A 12,459-nucleotide genomic window follows, 5' to 3' on the forward strand; every position below is an offset into this window, starting at 1 on the left:
CGACTTACTTGAAATGCTTATGCTTGAGGAATATGCTTAAGGAATATAGCGATTTGGAAGAAAAAAAAAAAAAAAGCCTACATGCGTCAAAGAAAATGGTCAGTTAAGGAATATAGTGATTTTGAAAAAAAAGCCTATATGCGTCAACACGCAATTTTTAGAGGAAGTAATGTTATTTAGTTGCGCCGTCTCCCACTGGGCTACAATAACGTATTCCGATAACCTACGACACCGTGGTAATTCACTGACCACTTTATGGTTACCACGCCTGAACGCCCTAATACAGCCAGGACACATTCTATGTAAGTTTGTCCTAGTCCTGGTTTGTCACCGCCGCAACACCGTACGTGAATAAGTAAAGCAAAGCCCATGTCAACATATACATCACTTCATGGAACAACCTGATCACAGATATTACTCTACTCACTTCATAATCTCGTCTTTTAATCGAAATTAAGAACAACTCACCACTTTACCGTATAACATCCCAAAAAGCTACTCCTTTGGCCTCCCAATCCACCACTCATTTAACTTCTGAGTATGTTATTAAAAAAGATTACACTTCCTACGAAACTACATTAATATACATCAGAGCCCAAACCTGTACCTATTTACTCAGACCACGAAAGAAGTGACCCTTCACGTAAAAGACGTTACCCAACAACAACTAATAAAGACCCAGAAATAAAGCAAGATATTTAAACCTTGTACGCAATTAACTGCAGTAATAGTCACATTACCTTAAAATACCACCTCCCCCCTTGCAAATGAACCCTTCGAAGGTGGGTGGTGAAATCTTACGACTTCACCGCATTCAAACACGTACACTATCCAAGAACACGCCCAAACCTATTACATTCCTTTACAACAACCAACCGTTCTTAACACGCTATCCGAAACACTTCCTAAGAAACATACCACACTATACAACAATCTACAATCCTATACATATTTACCAATGGACATTACCAGGAGAAGAACAGTAACTCACCCCTCCCGGCTGCCGCTGGAGAAGTAGCAGACATATCACTCGCTCCACGATCAACTCGCGTCGGGTGAAGCGCTGAAGCACCTCGACCTGATTCAAAGCAAGCCAGTAGTTACACCTTCATTACAGTTTTGGGTTCTCTTTGATTTGTGCACTCAAACATAATAACAAACATGTTAGTGTCATATATATAATTTTTCCTCAGTTAAACCTCTTTACAGTTTTGTGTTCACCTTTCTTGTGTGTGCTCAAACATAAAAAAGTCTCCTGGTGTCTCATATATAATTTTTAGCTCAGTGAAGCCGTCTAACATCAGTCAGATGAGATAACAAGTGTCAATGTTATTAATCATCAAATGGTTTGTAACTACCCAATGTTGTGACTAAGACAATAAGAAAAAAAAAAGACAATAATACAGGGTAACCTAAAAGTTTGGGCACATCGGTAATGTTAAAAACGCATCATAAATGAATGTGGATAAAATGAATCGTTAGTAGAAGGGTTCACTTGCCATTTCGACCATAAGCGACAACAGCTCGACTGGAAAACGACTAATTATGATACTTCGGAATCTCTTCATTTTAACGATTCACGTGCATAAAAAAAATGAACAAAATAAAGAAATAAATATGTAATTATAATCAATCAAGCCAATTTATAAATAAATAGGCAGATATATGAATAACTGAACAAATAAACAGATAAATTACTAAATATAAAATGTTAGTAAAAAATCTCTCTCTCTCTCTCTCTCTCTCTCTCTCTCTCTCTCTCGCGTAGCAGGGGGGAAGACACTTAAATACCATCTGAAAAACCCTAATTAGAAACTTGAGCAAACAAACCACATACTGTGTGTCCGGAGAAAATTAATATATAAGCAAGTCTACCATTCAATATATACAATATATGTTTTTAAAGAAAACGTGTAAATAAAAGGGGTAACTGGACAAGCTACGATAATTATACCTTGACTCACCGGTCGGTACCCAGAACCCGCTATCCAGTGTACTTACCTCTTAAAGTCCTTCTCCAGTGCACCTTAAAAATAAGTTTCTCAATGGTCCCTCTTTTTTTAATCGCCGTTTAAAAAAAAAAAGGAGAAAAAATGCTTTCAGTTTTCTCTTCCCATCCTCCTCCTCTTGCTCCTCATTTCACCTCGCATCCGCCACCTTTTAGAGGCATAAACTAATTTGGTAATTTTGTTTTTCCTATCCAGTCTCGCCGGTGAGCCAGAAAGCTGATATCACATACACGTTGACTCCCTCAGTGAACATCTCTGGTAGACACGTGGTAAAAGAAGAGAAAACCCTAATTTTATCACCATTGAGTAGTTGCTTAGCTCATCACGTTTTGGTGGTACATGATTATTTACTACTAGACTGCCTCGTGTCTGTTATCACCCCGCTTGTGACACGGTCCTTTATTCTGGCTAAATGGCTCTTCGTATGCCACTCATGCTTCCCTTGTCGCTCCTGAAAAAAAAAAAAAAAAAAAAACAGGCTCTTCTGTTTTTTTTTTTTTTTTCGTTTATTTATCTATTTTTTCTATAATGCTCCAGTCCCTGTCAGTGGGTCACGTAGTTGTATTAAAGGAAAGTTTTCTGTCTGAAGCTGGAGTAAAAACTACCTTAAAGCCGCTACGCCCATTACCTCATACGTGTGCTCCTCGCGTCATGCTACTCGTCAGTGCCGCGACACACAACTTTCATTTATCGCAAGATTTTTGAAAAGCGCCCCTGTTTGGTGGCCGCGCGTCACTGGCTGTCACCAGGTGCTGTCATCTACCGAGCCTCACCATCGCGTCTGGTCGGTGCCGATACCACACCTGGAAACAAAGAAACAGCGTCGTTATATTAGGGATAAATGCGATCATTGGTTCATTACTATATTAAAATGTTCACTCTATTCACTCATTTTCTTCCTCCTATTTTCTCCTGTCTGCTAGTGTCAGGCGAACAGGGGTGTTAGATTATTAGTGTATTATTAAATTATTCACTCATTTTCCTTCCTCGTCTTCCTGCTCTGTCCAGCATATCAGTACTGATGTTAAGAGAATATTCATATCTGGAGGATGCAGAGAGAGATTATGTTTATAGCAGAGATTGTACATGTTTTATTAAGCTCCGAACAACAATGTAAGCTTGTTTGATTTTATGAAATATGTTTGGAAAGTTCATGAGACAAAGGTGAAGTGAGAAAAAAAAAATAAAATAAAGTGAAGAGGAAAAAATAACGTAGGTATTGATTGACATGTATTGCACTGACAAATCCTCCTGAAGTGTCTCCGATGAAGCCGATCATTCACAACTGAGTCCCAGCTCGAGTCCCCTCACGGCCGCTCGCTTGTTCCTTCTGTGTTAGTGGAACACAGTAGCGGGACATGTTGGTGCAGAGAAATCGTCACCAAACGTCTTGATCGCCTCTATTATTACTGGGAAATGTTAATACAAATCATGCCGAAGTGACGAGTACAAACGTGAGCATCACCCCTCGTTAGTGCAGTTACTTACGACCTTTCAGCGTCTCCTCATAACTGTGGCGCCATATGACCGCCATCTTGTGGCGCATTTTTTTCTTACGTTTTATTTATTCATCTTTTTTTTACTCTATCAAATGTCAATCAATATGTCAATCTCCTCATAATTTGTCCCCAAGGTGATATAGGTGAGACGGCGCTAGTGGGACAGTTATATGCTCTTTTAAAGCTCCACGTGGTTCAATCAGTACTCTACTTTCCGTAACTTTCCTTTCATTAATATATGATAACCTCCAAGTTCTGATTTATTTGACTTAATTCCCGTCCGCTGGTTGCTACGCAGGGTCTATTGAGTGCTCTTCTGAATCCTGACCATGCTCTCTTACCTCTAACCGAAAGTCAGATGTCTCATCATCATCAACCCCCACCTCCCCACCACCACCACCGCTGCTTCACTCACTGACCCTCTCTATGTAGTTTTTGGCCTTCCTCTCGGTCTTATTCCTCCAAGTACAAATAAAAGAAAAATGATCACGCCCTAGACCACTAACACAGTAAAGGGAGGCAAATGTAAAATTAATATAACCCTAAAGGCGGTAAAAGAAGTTAATGGATGCCGACACGTGAGACATATTTCCGTTTGTTGGTGTTCGTGCAGTCCGCAGAGGAAGGCTTTGAGGGCACGTGGCTCGCATCCCTTTGAGTATGAAGCTTCGAAATGAATTGTCTTGCTTTCCGATAAGGATGGAACGCTTCTCTCAACAAAATTTTTTCAAGTGCGCACTGTTGCGCGCGCACACACACACACAGTAGTAGTAGTAGTAGTAGTAAATAACAACAACAAATGAACAACAAATGAACAAAGTGTATTTCACTCACTACCTCCAAACTACTGCCTGGTAATCCTTCTACAGTTTAGCGCCAATCCTTACTGCCGCACTTCCCCTGAGCTGCTCCCGTTCTACTCTCAAGACCCTACAGGCCCTGGAGCTCCCTGGCGTCCACCGGGCACCGAGTCACCATACAGTCTGGTATTGCTGCGTAGATTGATGGAGAAACCTTTCACTTCTGCTCCTTCACACGTCACTGAATGGTGGTTGCCTCGCTGGATGATACTATTCCATTTATCTTATGAATATTAGTTGATCTCTTAGACTGATCCGCGGCCACAGTGCTCACTGGTATGCCAGGTATTTTACCCACCAGTCCACGGTTACGTCTGGACTGCGCAGCCTTGCCCCGGACTGATACGAGTGTTCTGTCGTCCACCGTGGTAATGCAGACTGATAATCTATTGTTTGCATTGTTATAGGAAGTACTAATAATAATGTTTTCGTCCAGCACGTGAAGGTTTGATGGCTTCTTGCAGCTTCCCTAATTTTTTCATGCTCTAACGTTCAAATACAAATGTATTATAAATTATAAATCAGCTAAACTTTATCTGTAGGTGGAAAATGTAAAGCTAGGAAATTACTATAAAAATTATTATTCCAGAAGAAAAATAAACATGGTGAGCTACTGATTAAGACTGCTGAGAGACATTGCTGTGGTCTTCAGAGACCACAGCGTGTCTTCTTAAGAAGATCGGGCGCCATGAGGTACTGTGTCCTATTATTACCAATTCTGATCCACCACTGCGCTGTCGTCCCAAGCCTCGGAGCTCATTATTTTTCTGTGCGGCGTGGCAAACATGGGACGGTGCCAGCCTAGTAGAAGAAGGTCCAGTCCAATGATACGACCAGTGCGGTAGTAGCTTAAGAGAGAAAGAAAACCAGAGATAAAAAAAAAATGTTCCCGATAATATTTACCTCTTGTTCAGTTTGAAAGACGTAAAAACATTTCATAACGTAATTTTGGACGATTCCTACTACATCCGCACGTGTTACAGCAATAACTGGAGCCACTGCACCTTCCCAAGACCCAAGACACGCGTGACTGGTGCCTAAGGGATCAGCTCATAGGTGCGATCAGGAGGAGGATATTCCGTCTTAGGTTGGCTCATCGGTTTGTGAGGTGCGTTTGCGTCAGGAGAGGATGCTTTGAAATCCCTTGTTAACAGCTGACTTTGTGTTTAATGAGAGTACAGCTACGGCTAAGAATTAATTAGTTGGCTTTCTATGGGATTAACATGAAAAAGTACAACAGATGATAAACATAAACCATTTTTTTGATGTTCTGTGAGAGAGAGAGAGAGAGAGAGAGAGAGAGAGAGAGAGAGAGAGAGAGAGAGAGAGAGAGAGAGAGAGAGAGAGAGAGAGAGAGAGAGGGAGAGAGAGAAACACAAGCCGCCAGTAGCAAAGACATACGTAAAGAACACGACTCACTCAGCACGAGTACATGACAACAACATGAACGCAAATATTTGAGAGAGCAAGACGTTTTAGGCAGAATTCATGTACGTAAGACTGAACAGTGGGATACACTCTGGTAGATAGAAAAGAAGGATAAACTGCGACACACGAGTAGTTTCCGGGATGCTGTAATGAATGCCTTAGTGACCCAGCATCAGAGACCAGCACTGATCAACTGCTCAGCGCCCCCAGCACCTCATCACACCTGCCGCACCTTCCTTTTGTTTATCTAATACTGATGACGGAAAACGCTCGGCTACCAAGACTTAAACGATATATATATATATATATATATATATATATATATATATATATATATATATATATATATATAATATATATATATATATATATATAATAGTATATATATATATATATATGTAGAGAGAGAGAGAGAGAGAGAGAGAGAGAGAGAGAGAGAGAGAGAGAGAGAGAGAGAGAGAGAGAGAGAGAGAGAGAGAGAGAGAGAGAGAGAGAGAGAGAGAGAGAGAGAGAGAGAGGAGAGAGAGAGAGAGAGAGAGAGAGCCCGCTCAAATGGCATTCCCAAGAAGAAAATAGGAGTGTGAGAACAGAGAGAAAAAGCCAATTCAGTTTCCGACGTGTCTTGACACTCTTTCTGAAGCAGTCCATGTGGTGGGCAGGAGGAAATACAAAAAAATCAAGAAGAGAAGCACGTGGATTTTACAAAAATTTAAACAGAACTCTACGGACATTTGATACAATATAAAACAGAAGATGAAAATAAACAGAATATAATCCTAATTGTTCTTGTAGTTCAACAATGCCTTCACCGAACATCCCATGAGCCGCTAGCGCCTGGTTGTATAGTGCTTCCTCTCGCCCACACCTATCAGTCCCTACATAGGTGAGATTAAGGAAAGTTTCGTAACTACACGAAATCAAGAAATCTCAATTCCTTAATCTTTAATGCATCACTTTTCTTTATTGCCCTCACTGCGTAGGTCCACATTCTGAAGCACTTCTGCGCCGCCCCTCCACTACTTTCAGAAGGCTCTATCTAGTTGAAGTTTGATGTTTTTATGCTTCTAGTAACAGATTAACAAGATTTTTACATTGCTAAATATAAACACTCTTGAGAACCCAGCTAATCTTCTTTGTGGCCTTTGAAAACAGTCGTGTCGAGAGAGCAGAGCGTTTCAGAATACGGATCATAGTACGTGTGTCGGGAACGAGTAAAAAGCGCGGTGTCTCGCGGCGCTTTGCACTGTATCTAATTTCTCAGCACCAAAGTAAGTTTGGAATCTTGCTTTTTTGTGCTGTCGCCAAAGAGTTACAGCTGCCGTCTCTGGTTCGGGTCTGTGCCACCGAGCGTTTTTCTTGTTGAGAGTTGCCAGCGCCTCCCACTCTCCTGGGCCGCGCCACTCACGGGCAGCCATCACGGAAGCAGCTGGTAAAGAAATCACAGTAACTACCACGGCCAAAGTTACCTTAGTGTAGTATGGGTTGTTGCGTGTTTTATATCAACAATTACTGTGTTTAGAAATTAGCTCAATTCACTCACACTCAGAGAAAACGGGAATGACCAGTTTTGTGTCTAAATTTCGTCAAGGGTCTCCATCTTTCGTCTTTCCTCGACTTTGGTCATTCACTTTCCTCAGTTCTTTTCTTTTAGTTAAGGAACGTTACTATTCGCAATAATTCTGAATCTCTCTCTCTCTCTCTCTCTCTCTCTCTCTCTCTCTCTCTCTCTCTCTCTCTCTCTCCATTAACACGCCTCTATGAGCCTCGAATCCACAAGTTTGGAGTCCTCTGGCTCAAAATACTTATAGCGATTGTCTTCCTTTTTCCTCGTTTCTCGCAGTGTTCTCGCGGCTGGTTAGGGTTTGTCGCGTCCTCGCACAACTTCTGTCATTCTAGTTTCCCCCACACTCTTCCTCTGCTGACGGGAATACTACGTGCTTGGCGCTGCTCTTTGCCATTCAGGGTATTTTTATTTATCCCTTCAGTGTTTTATCCTGTCCTGAGTCGTATGTTAGATTTGAAGCCATTTTTTTTAATTTCTTATATTTTTTTGAACAGAGGAAGGAAAAAGTAACGTGAAATTTGGCTGCAAAGGTTGCAACTGATCTTCATAAATTGATACGTTTGCATACATTTCTTGAGACAAAGCAAACAGGTTGGATGAAGAAAGGAAAATGTAACACGTAGTCTGTCTGCGAAGGTTGCAGTTTGTTTTCAAGAAATAATACACCACACATATTTCTTGTACCGTACATATATTTTTTTGTATCGTGTACCAGTAACTTCGACAGCAAGAATGTATATTATGTTATCTTCCTCTCTTTCTTTTTCGCCTGTTGCCCAGAAGTGCAGTCGTCTATAAGTTCAGTTAGCTTAAGTCACGTGAGATGGATGGATGGATACTACTGGTATACACAACATCTTCACCAGCAGAGGTATCGAGTCGTTGAGAAAACCGTCCTGTGAGTCTATATCCAAACATATTTTTATTCATATATCAATACTCTTTTCTCAATAAGCGCTCTAAGGACGAAGGAGAAACTATCATGTTGGTGAGCAGTCCAGTGACACACACACACACACACACACACACACACACACACACACAACACACACACACATACACACACACACACACACACACACACACACACACACACACACACACACACACACACACACACACACACAGCACACACACACACACACACACGCTTGTATTGTTTTCTCTGTTCTGTGCCTTTAAGTTCACGGTCACACTCTGTTCGCGATACTCTGCAGGCTACTAACATGTATTATTTTTTTTCCCGCCACGACAATTGCTTCCCTTTATTGACGTGATGAGTGTTGCTTTGTTCTAAAAAACGTCGTACTCTCAGTGCACTGTTTCCATCGTTCCAGCCCACGTGCGCCTCGAGGGAAGGTCGGGAGAGGCGGTGAGTAGTGGTGGTGTCCTTCTTGCCTCTTTAAGGGGCAGATAGCTGTTTGGTATATCCGCTGAGATATATACTTCTCTATGGCGAGGTTTCCCGTTATTCTTCCTTTCTTATTTTATTGATTTATTATTATTTTTAAAGTTTAATAAGTTCATTGTTCTATTGATAAATGACAGAAGTTTACTTTATTACATTTTACAATCGCGTAGGTAATTGTAATGTGTGCATCCTTTTCCATGCAGACACACAGTCTCTCTCTCTCTCTCTCTCTCTCTCTCTCTCATCTCTCTCCTCTCTCTCTCTCTCTCTCTCTCTTTTCTCTCTCTCTCTCTCTCTCTCAACTCCACACATGACTTTCACCATTACGTACACGGCGGGGTCGCCCTGTGATGAAAAAGTTTTGCATTATCTTTCACTGGGCGAGAGACAATGACGTGAGGCGATGACGGTGGGACTTGTCGCCGGGCTTCACACGCCCGGTGCTCGCCGAGGGATATTCATGAGGCGGTGGGCCTGGCGGTCGTGTGAAAGGTGTGGTTCTTGTAAGATCCCCCTACGGACCACGGCTCCCCTCGCGGCCCTCCCTCCGGCCGCCGTCTTGGCCCGCTTCAACTTGCACTCCCTCCCTTTGGGGTTTTTGCACAGCCGCCGCCGCCTACCGTGAAAACTTTCCCACCGCCTCGGCCTGAGAGGGCGGGAGCCAGCCTCCTCGGGGGGCCTTGCGCGGTTGCAAATTTATGCAAATTAACTCAACTGCTCGAGTTTCCTTAACCTCTTTAGTGGGTTTATCTACTGCTTTCTAGAGCAATGATTAAGTCTGTGTAACTAAAACTGGAGGAATTACTGACACTGCTACAGGTGAAGGCGTGATGGCCAGGGAGTGTGATGCGAAGGTAACGCGGAACAGGTGGAGGCGAGTCGCGGCGCAGCGGCCCCGCCGCCGCCGTGCCAACTTGGCCACATTCCCAAGGTGGGCCAAGTGGAGGCGCATAACAATGGGCAGGCCGAGGCAGCAGGGGAGTTTTTGCAATGGTTGCTGCAACATATTGTAGCTTCTCTCGGCGGCCGACGCTAGCTAGAGGAGCCTGGCGAGAGGAGCCTCAGTTTGCCTTTCAGGCGTGATCCAGATGACAGTCTTTCCAGGAGCACCAGCCTCTCTCCTTCAGGTATGCCTGCAGTAGTTTCCTAAGACACTCCATCAGCGCGTCACCCTGCGTTCACTTGACGTAACACTTTCATGAACAGAAGCCGAACTGGTAGTAGTGCCGTGAGATCGTTAAGACAAAGACGGAGAGTTAATTATGAGTAAACTTACGTGACTTACGGTGACGAGTGAGTGCCAAAAGAAAAAAATAAAATTATTATTTCTATGAATATCTCGGTGAATAAAAAAAATGAATTACCATTTTAAGTTTTCCACGTTTGTTAAAGTAAAATCTTGATGAAAACCCGGGTGAGCTCAAAACAACAACAACAACAACAACAATAACAACAACGACAACAGAAACAACAACAACAACAACAAAACAAACAAACAAACAAACAAACAGTGATATTGATTGACTGTGAGAGACGTCTCCTTCACAGATTACAAGATTGAAGGAGGAGCCACACGAACCATGTATGAATCCCCGAAACACTTCACTGGCACCAGTAACACGTTCCCTACACATCTTTGCACTGTTTCCTTCCGCATCTCCCTTCACATTTCTTTCCTGTCCCTCCTGTGCCCCTTCGCCCTGTCCTGCCACATTTTCTTTACTTAACCTCCGTCATACTCCCCTTTTTTTCTTGTTCCTTTCCTTCCATCCAATCTTAACTCTTCTTACACTTCTCTTTCTCGACTCCCTTCATATTTCCCCTTCTTTCCTAACCTTTCCTTTCCTTCCAACTTTCACCCTGCCCTTCTCCCCCTCATCCCCCACTACACACACACACACACACACACACACACACACACGGCTCACCTCCACGCAACTTCCATCCTTACCCAACAATGTAAAGACGAGCAAAGTTTTCTCAATGAATTTCCCTCTTGAAACATCAGATCTTTTCCAATAGTTAGTTTGTAGATTATTGGGGAGCATGATGCAGGAGGCGAGGGAGTGAGAGAGGTGAGGAGAGAGAGGGAGGAGGAGAGAGGGAGGGCAGAGGGTGGCGGGAGCGTGGTATGTGGGGTGGATGTGTGAGATCACCTGAAGATGACAGATGATGGGATGGAAAATTAAGTGGGAGACTTTACGTGAGAAGTTGAAGGGCGAGGCTGTTTGGAGGGTTGGACAGGGGGCGACGATGAGGAGCTGGTGTAAATCAGGTGGTGGTGGTGGTGGTGGTGGTGGTGGTCGTGGTGGTGGTGGTGGTGGTGATGGTAGCGGTGGTGGTGGTGGTGATGGTAGCGGTGGTGGTGGTGGTGGTGGTGGTGGTAGTAGTAGTGGAGTGAGTAGGTAGTAGTAGGTAGTAGTAGCAGTAGTTGTAGTAGGAGTAGTAGAGTGAAGTAGTAGTAGTAGTAGTAATAGTAGTAGTAGTGAGTGTGTGTGTTAGTGTGTGTGCTATTGTGTGATTGTAGTATAGTAGTATGTATATGATATATATATATATATATAGTATATATATATATATATATATATATATATATATATATATATATATATATATATATATATATATATATATATATATATATATATATATATATATATATATATATATATATATATATATATATATATATAGAGAGAGAGAGAGAGAGAGAGAGAGAGAGAGAGAGAGAGAGAGAGAGAGAGAGAGAGAGAGAGAGAGAGATAGAAGGAGAGAGAGAGACGAGACGACCGAGACCGACGAGAGACGACCGAGAGACCGAGACCGACGACCCGACGAGACCCGAGACAGAGAGAGAGAGAGAGAGTAAAAACTACATCACAAACAGAAAAAAAAAATCTCTATAATCTCTTACCTCTAATGCTCCCTTTTTGTTCAGTCTGAAAGGCGAAGAGGCACATCAAGACACTTCACAATGTGCGAAATTTCAGGAACCGCTTTCGGACCGTCTTAAGGGACTGGTACTTCTTACTGGGTCTCTTTTTTTTTTCCCAGCTTTATCACTCTTACATAGAAAAATCTTACCTCAAAGCAAGGACAGTGGCCGTCACAGTAGCAAGAGTGTAACAATCAGACTCACAGACACACAAGCACAGTAGTGAGGATGTAAAGGGACGCTGCGACCACTGGCTAAGTTGATCAGAGGGTAGAACAGATCAAGAGAAGAGGAGGAGGAGGAGGAGGAGGAGGAGGAGGAGGAGGAGGAGGAGGAGGAGGAGGAGGAGGAGGAAGAGGAGGAGGAGAGGCAGCGAAGGGGGAAGGAGTAGGAGGAGGAAAAGGAGATACGAGAATACACAGTCAGCACTTTTTTTTTCCATACTAAAAAGAGAAAGAAATGTCCCTTGATCATCACCTACAAGCAATATTCGTAAGGGAGAAGATAGAAAAGCAAAAGGGTTTCTCCCCACCCACTTCTCCTTCTAGCAAGCAATGCGGTATTGAGGAAACCACACCACATTCTTCTGTAAAAAAAAAAATACACATGGAAAATTTAGGGTAAGATTTTGAATTTGAGGAGAAAAATGCTTCACTGGACTAAGTAAGTAATTAAGAGGAGGAGGAGGAGGAGGAGGAGGAGGAGGAGGAGGAGGAGGAGGAGGAGGAGGAGCAGAAGGGAGATGAGGAGGAA

The 12,459-nt window shown here is 42.8% G+C and overlaps 1 protein-coding gene across 25 annotated transcripts in view; it reads right to left on the minus strand.

Moving 5' to 3' along the window:
- LOC135099722 (uncharacterized) overlaps nucleotides 1-12,459 on the minus strand; it is a 353,588-nt gene that overhangs the window by 2,442 nt on the left and 338,687 nt on the right. For 18 of the 25 annotated variants that reach the window (XR_010268324.1, XR_010268323.1, XR_010268314.1 and 15 more), the window contains 2 exons: nucleotides 2,638-2,812; nucleotides 992-1,078 (listed from right to left, as the gene is read on the minus strand). The gene's annotated coding sequence lies outside the window, so the exon portion shown is untranslated. Of the gene's footprint in view, nucleotides 1-991; nucleotides 1,079-2,001; nucleotides 2,461-2,637; nucleotides 2,813-4,345; nucleotides 4,361-5,081; nucleotides 5,217-12,459 lie in introns of those variants that run through there. The other 7 variants (XR_010268321.1, XR_010268320.1, XR_010268318.1 and 4 more) reach the window with 3 other exon arrangements.

The sequence above is a fragment of the Scylla paramamosain genome, chromosome 1 (genome assembly GCF_035594125.1).
Source record: "Scylla paramamosain isolate STU-SP2022 chromosome 1, ASM3559412v1, whole genome shotgun sequence".
Lineage (NCBI taxonomy): Eukaryota > Metazoa > Arthropoda > Malacostraca > Decapoda > Portunidae > Scylla > Scylla paramamosain.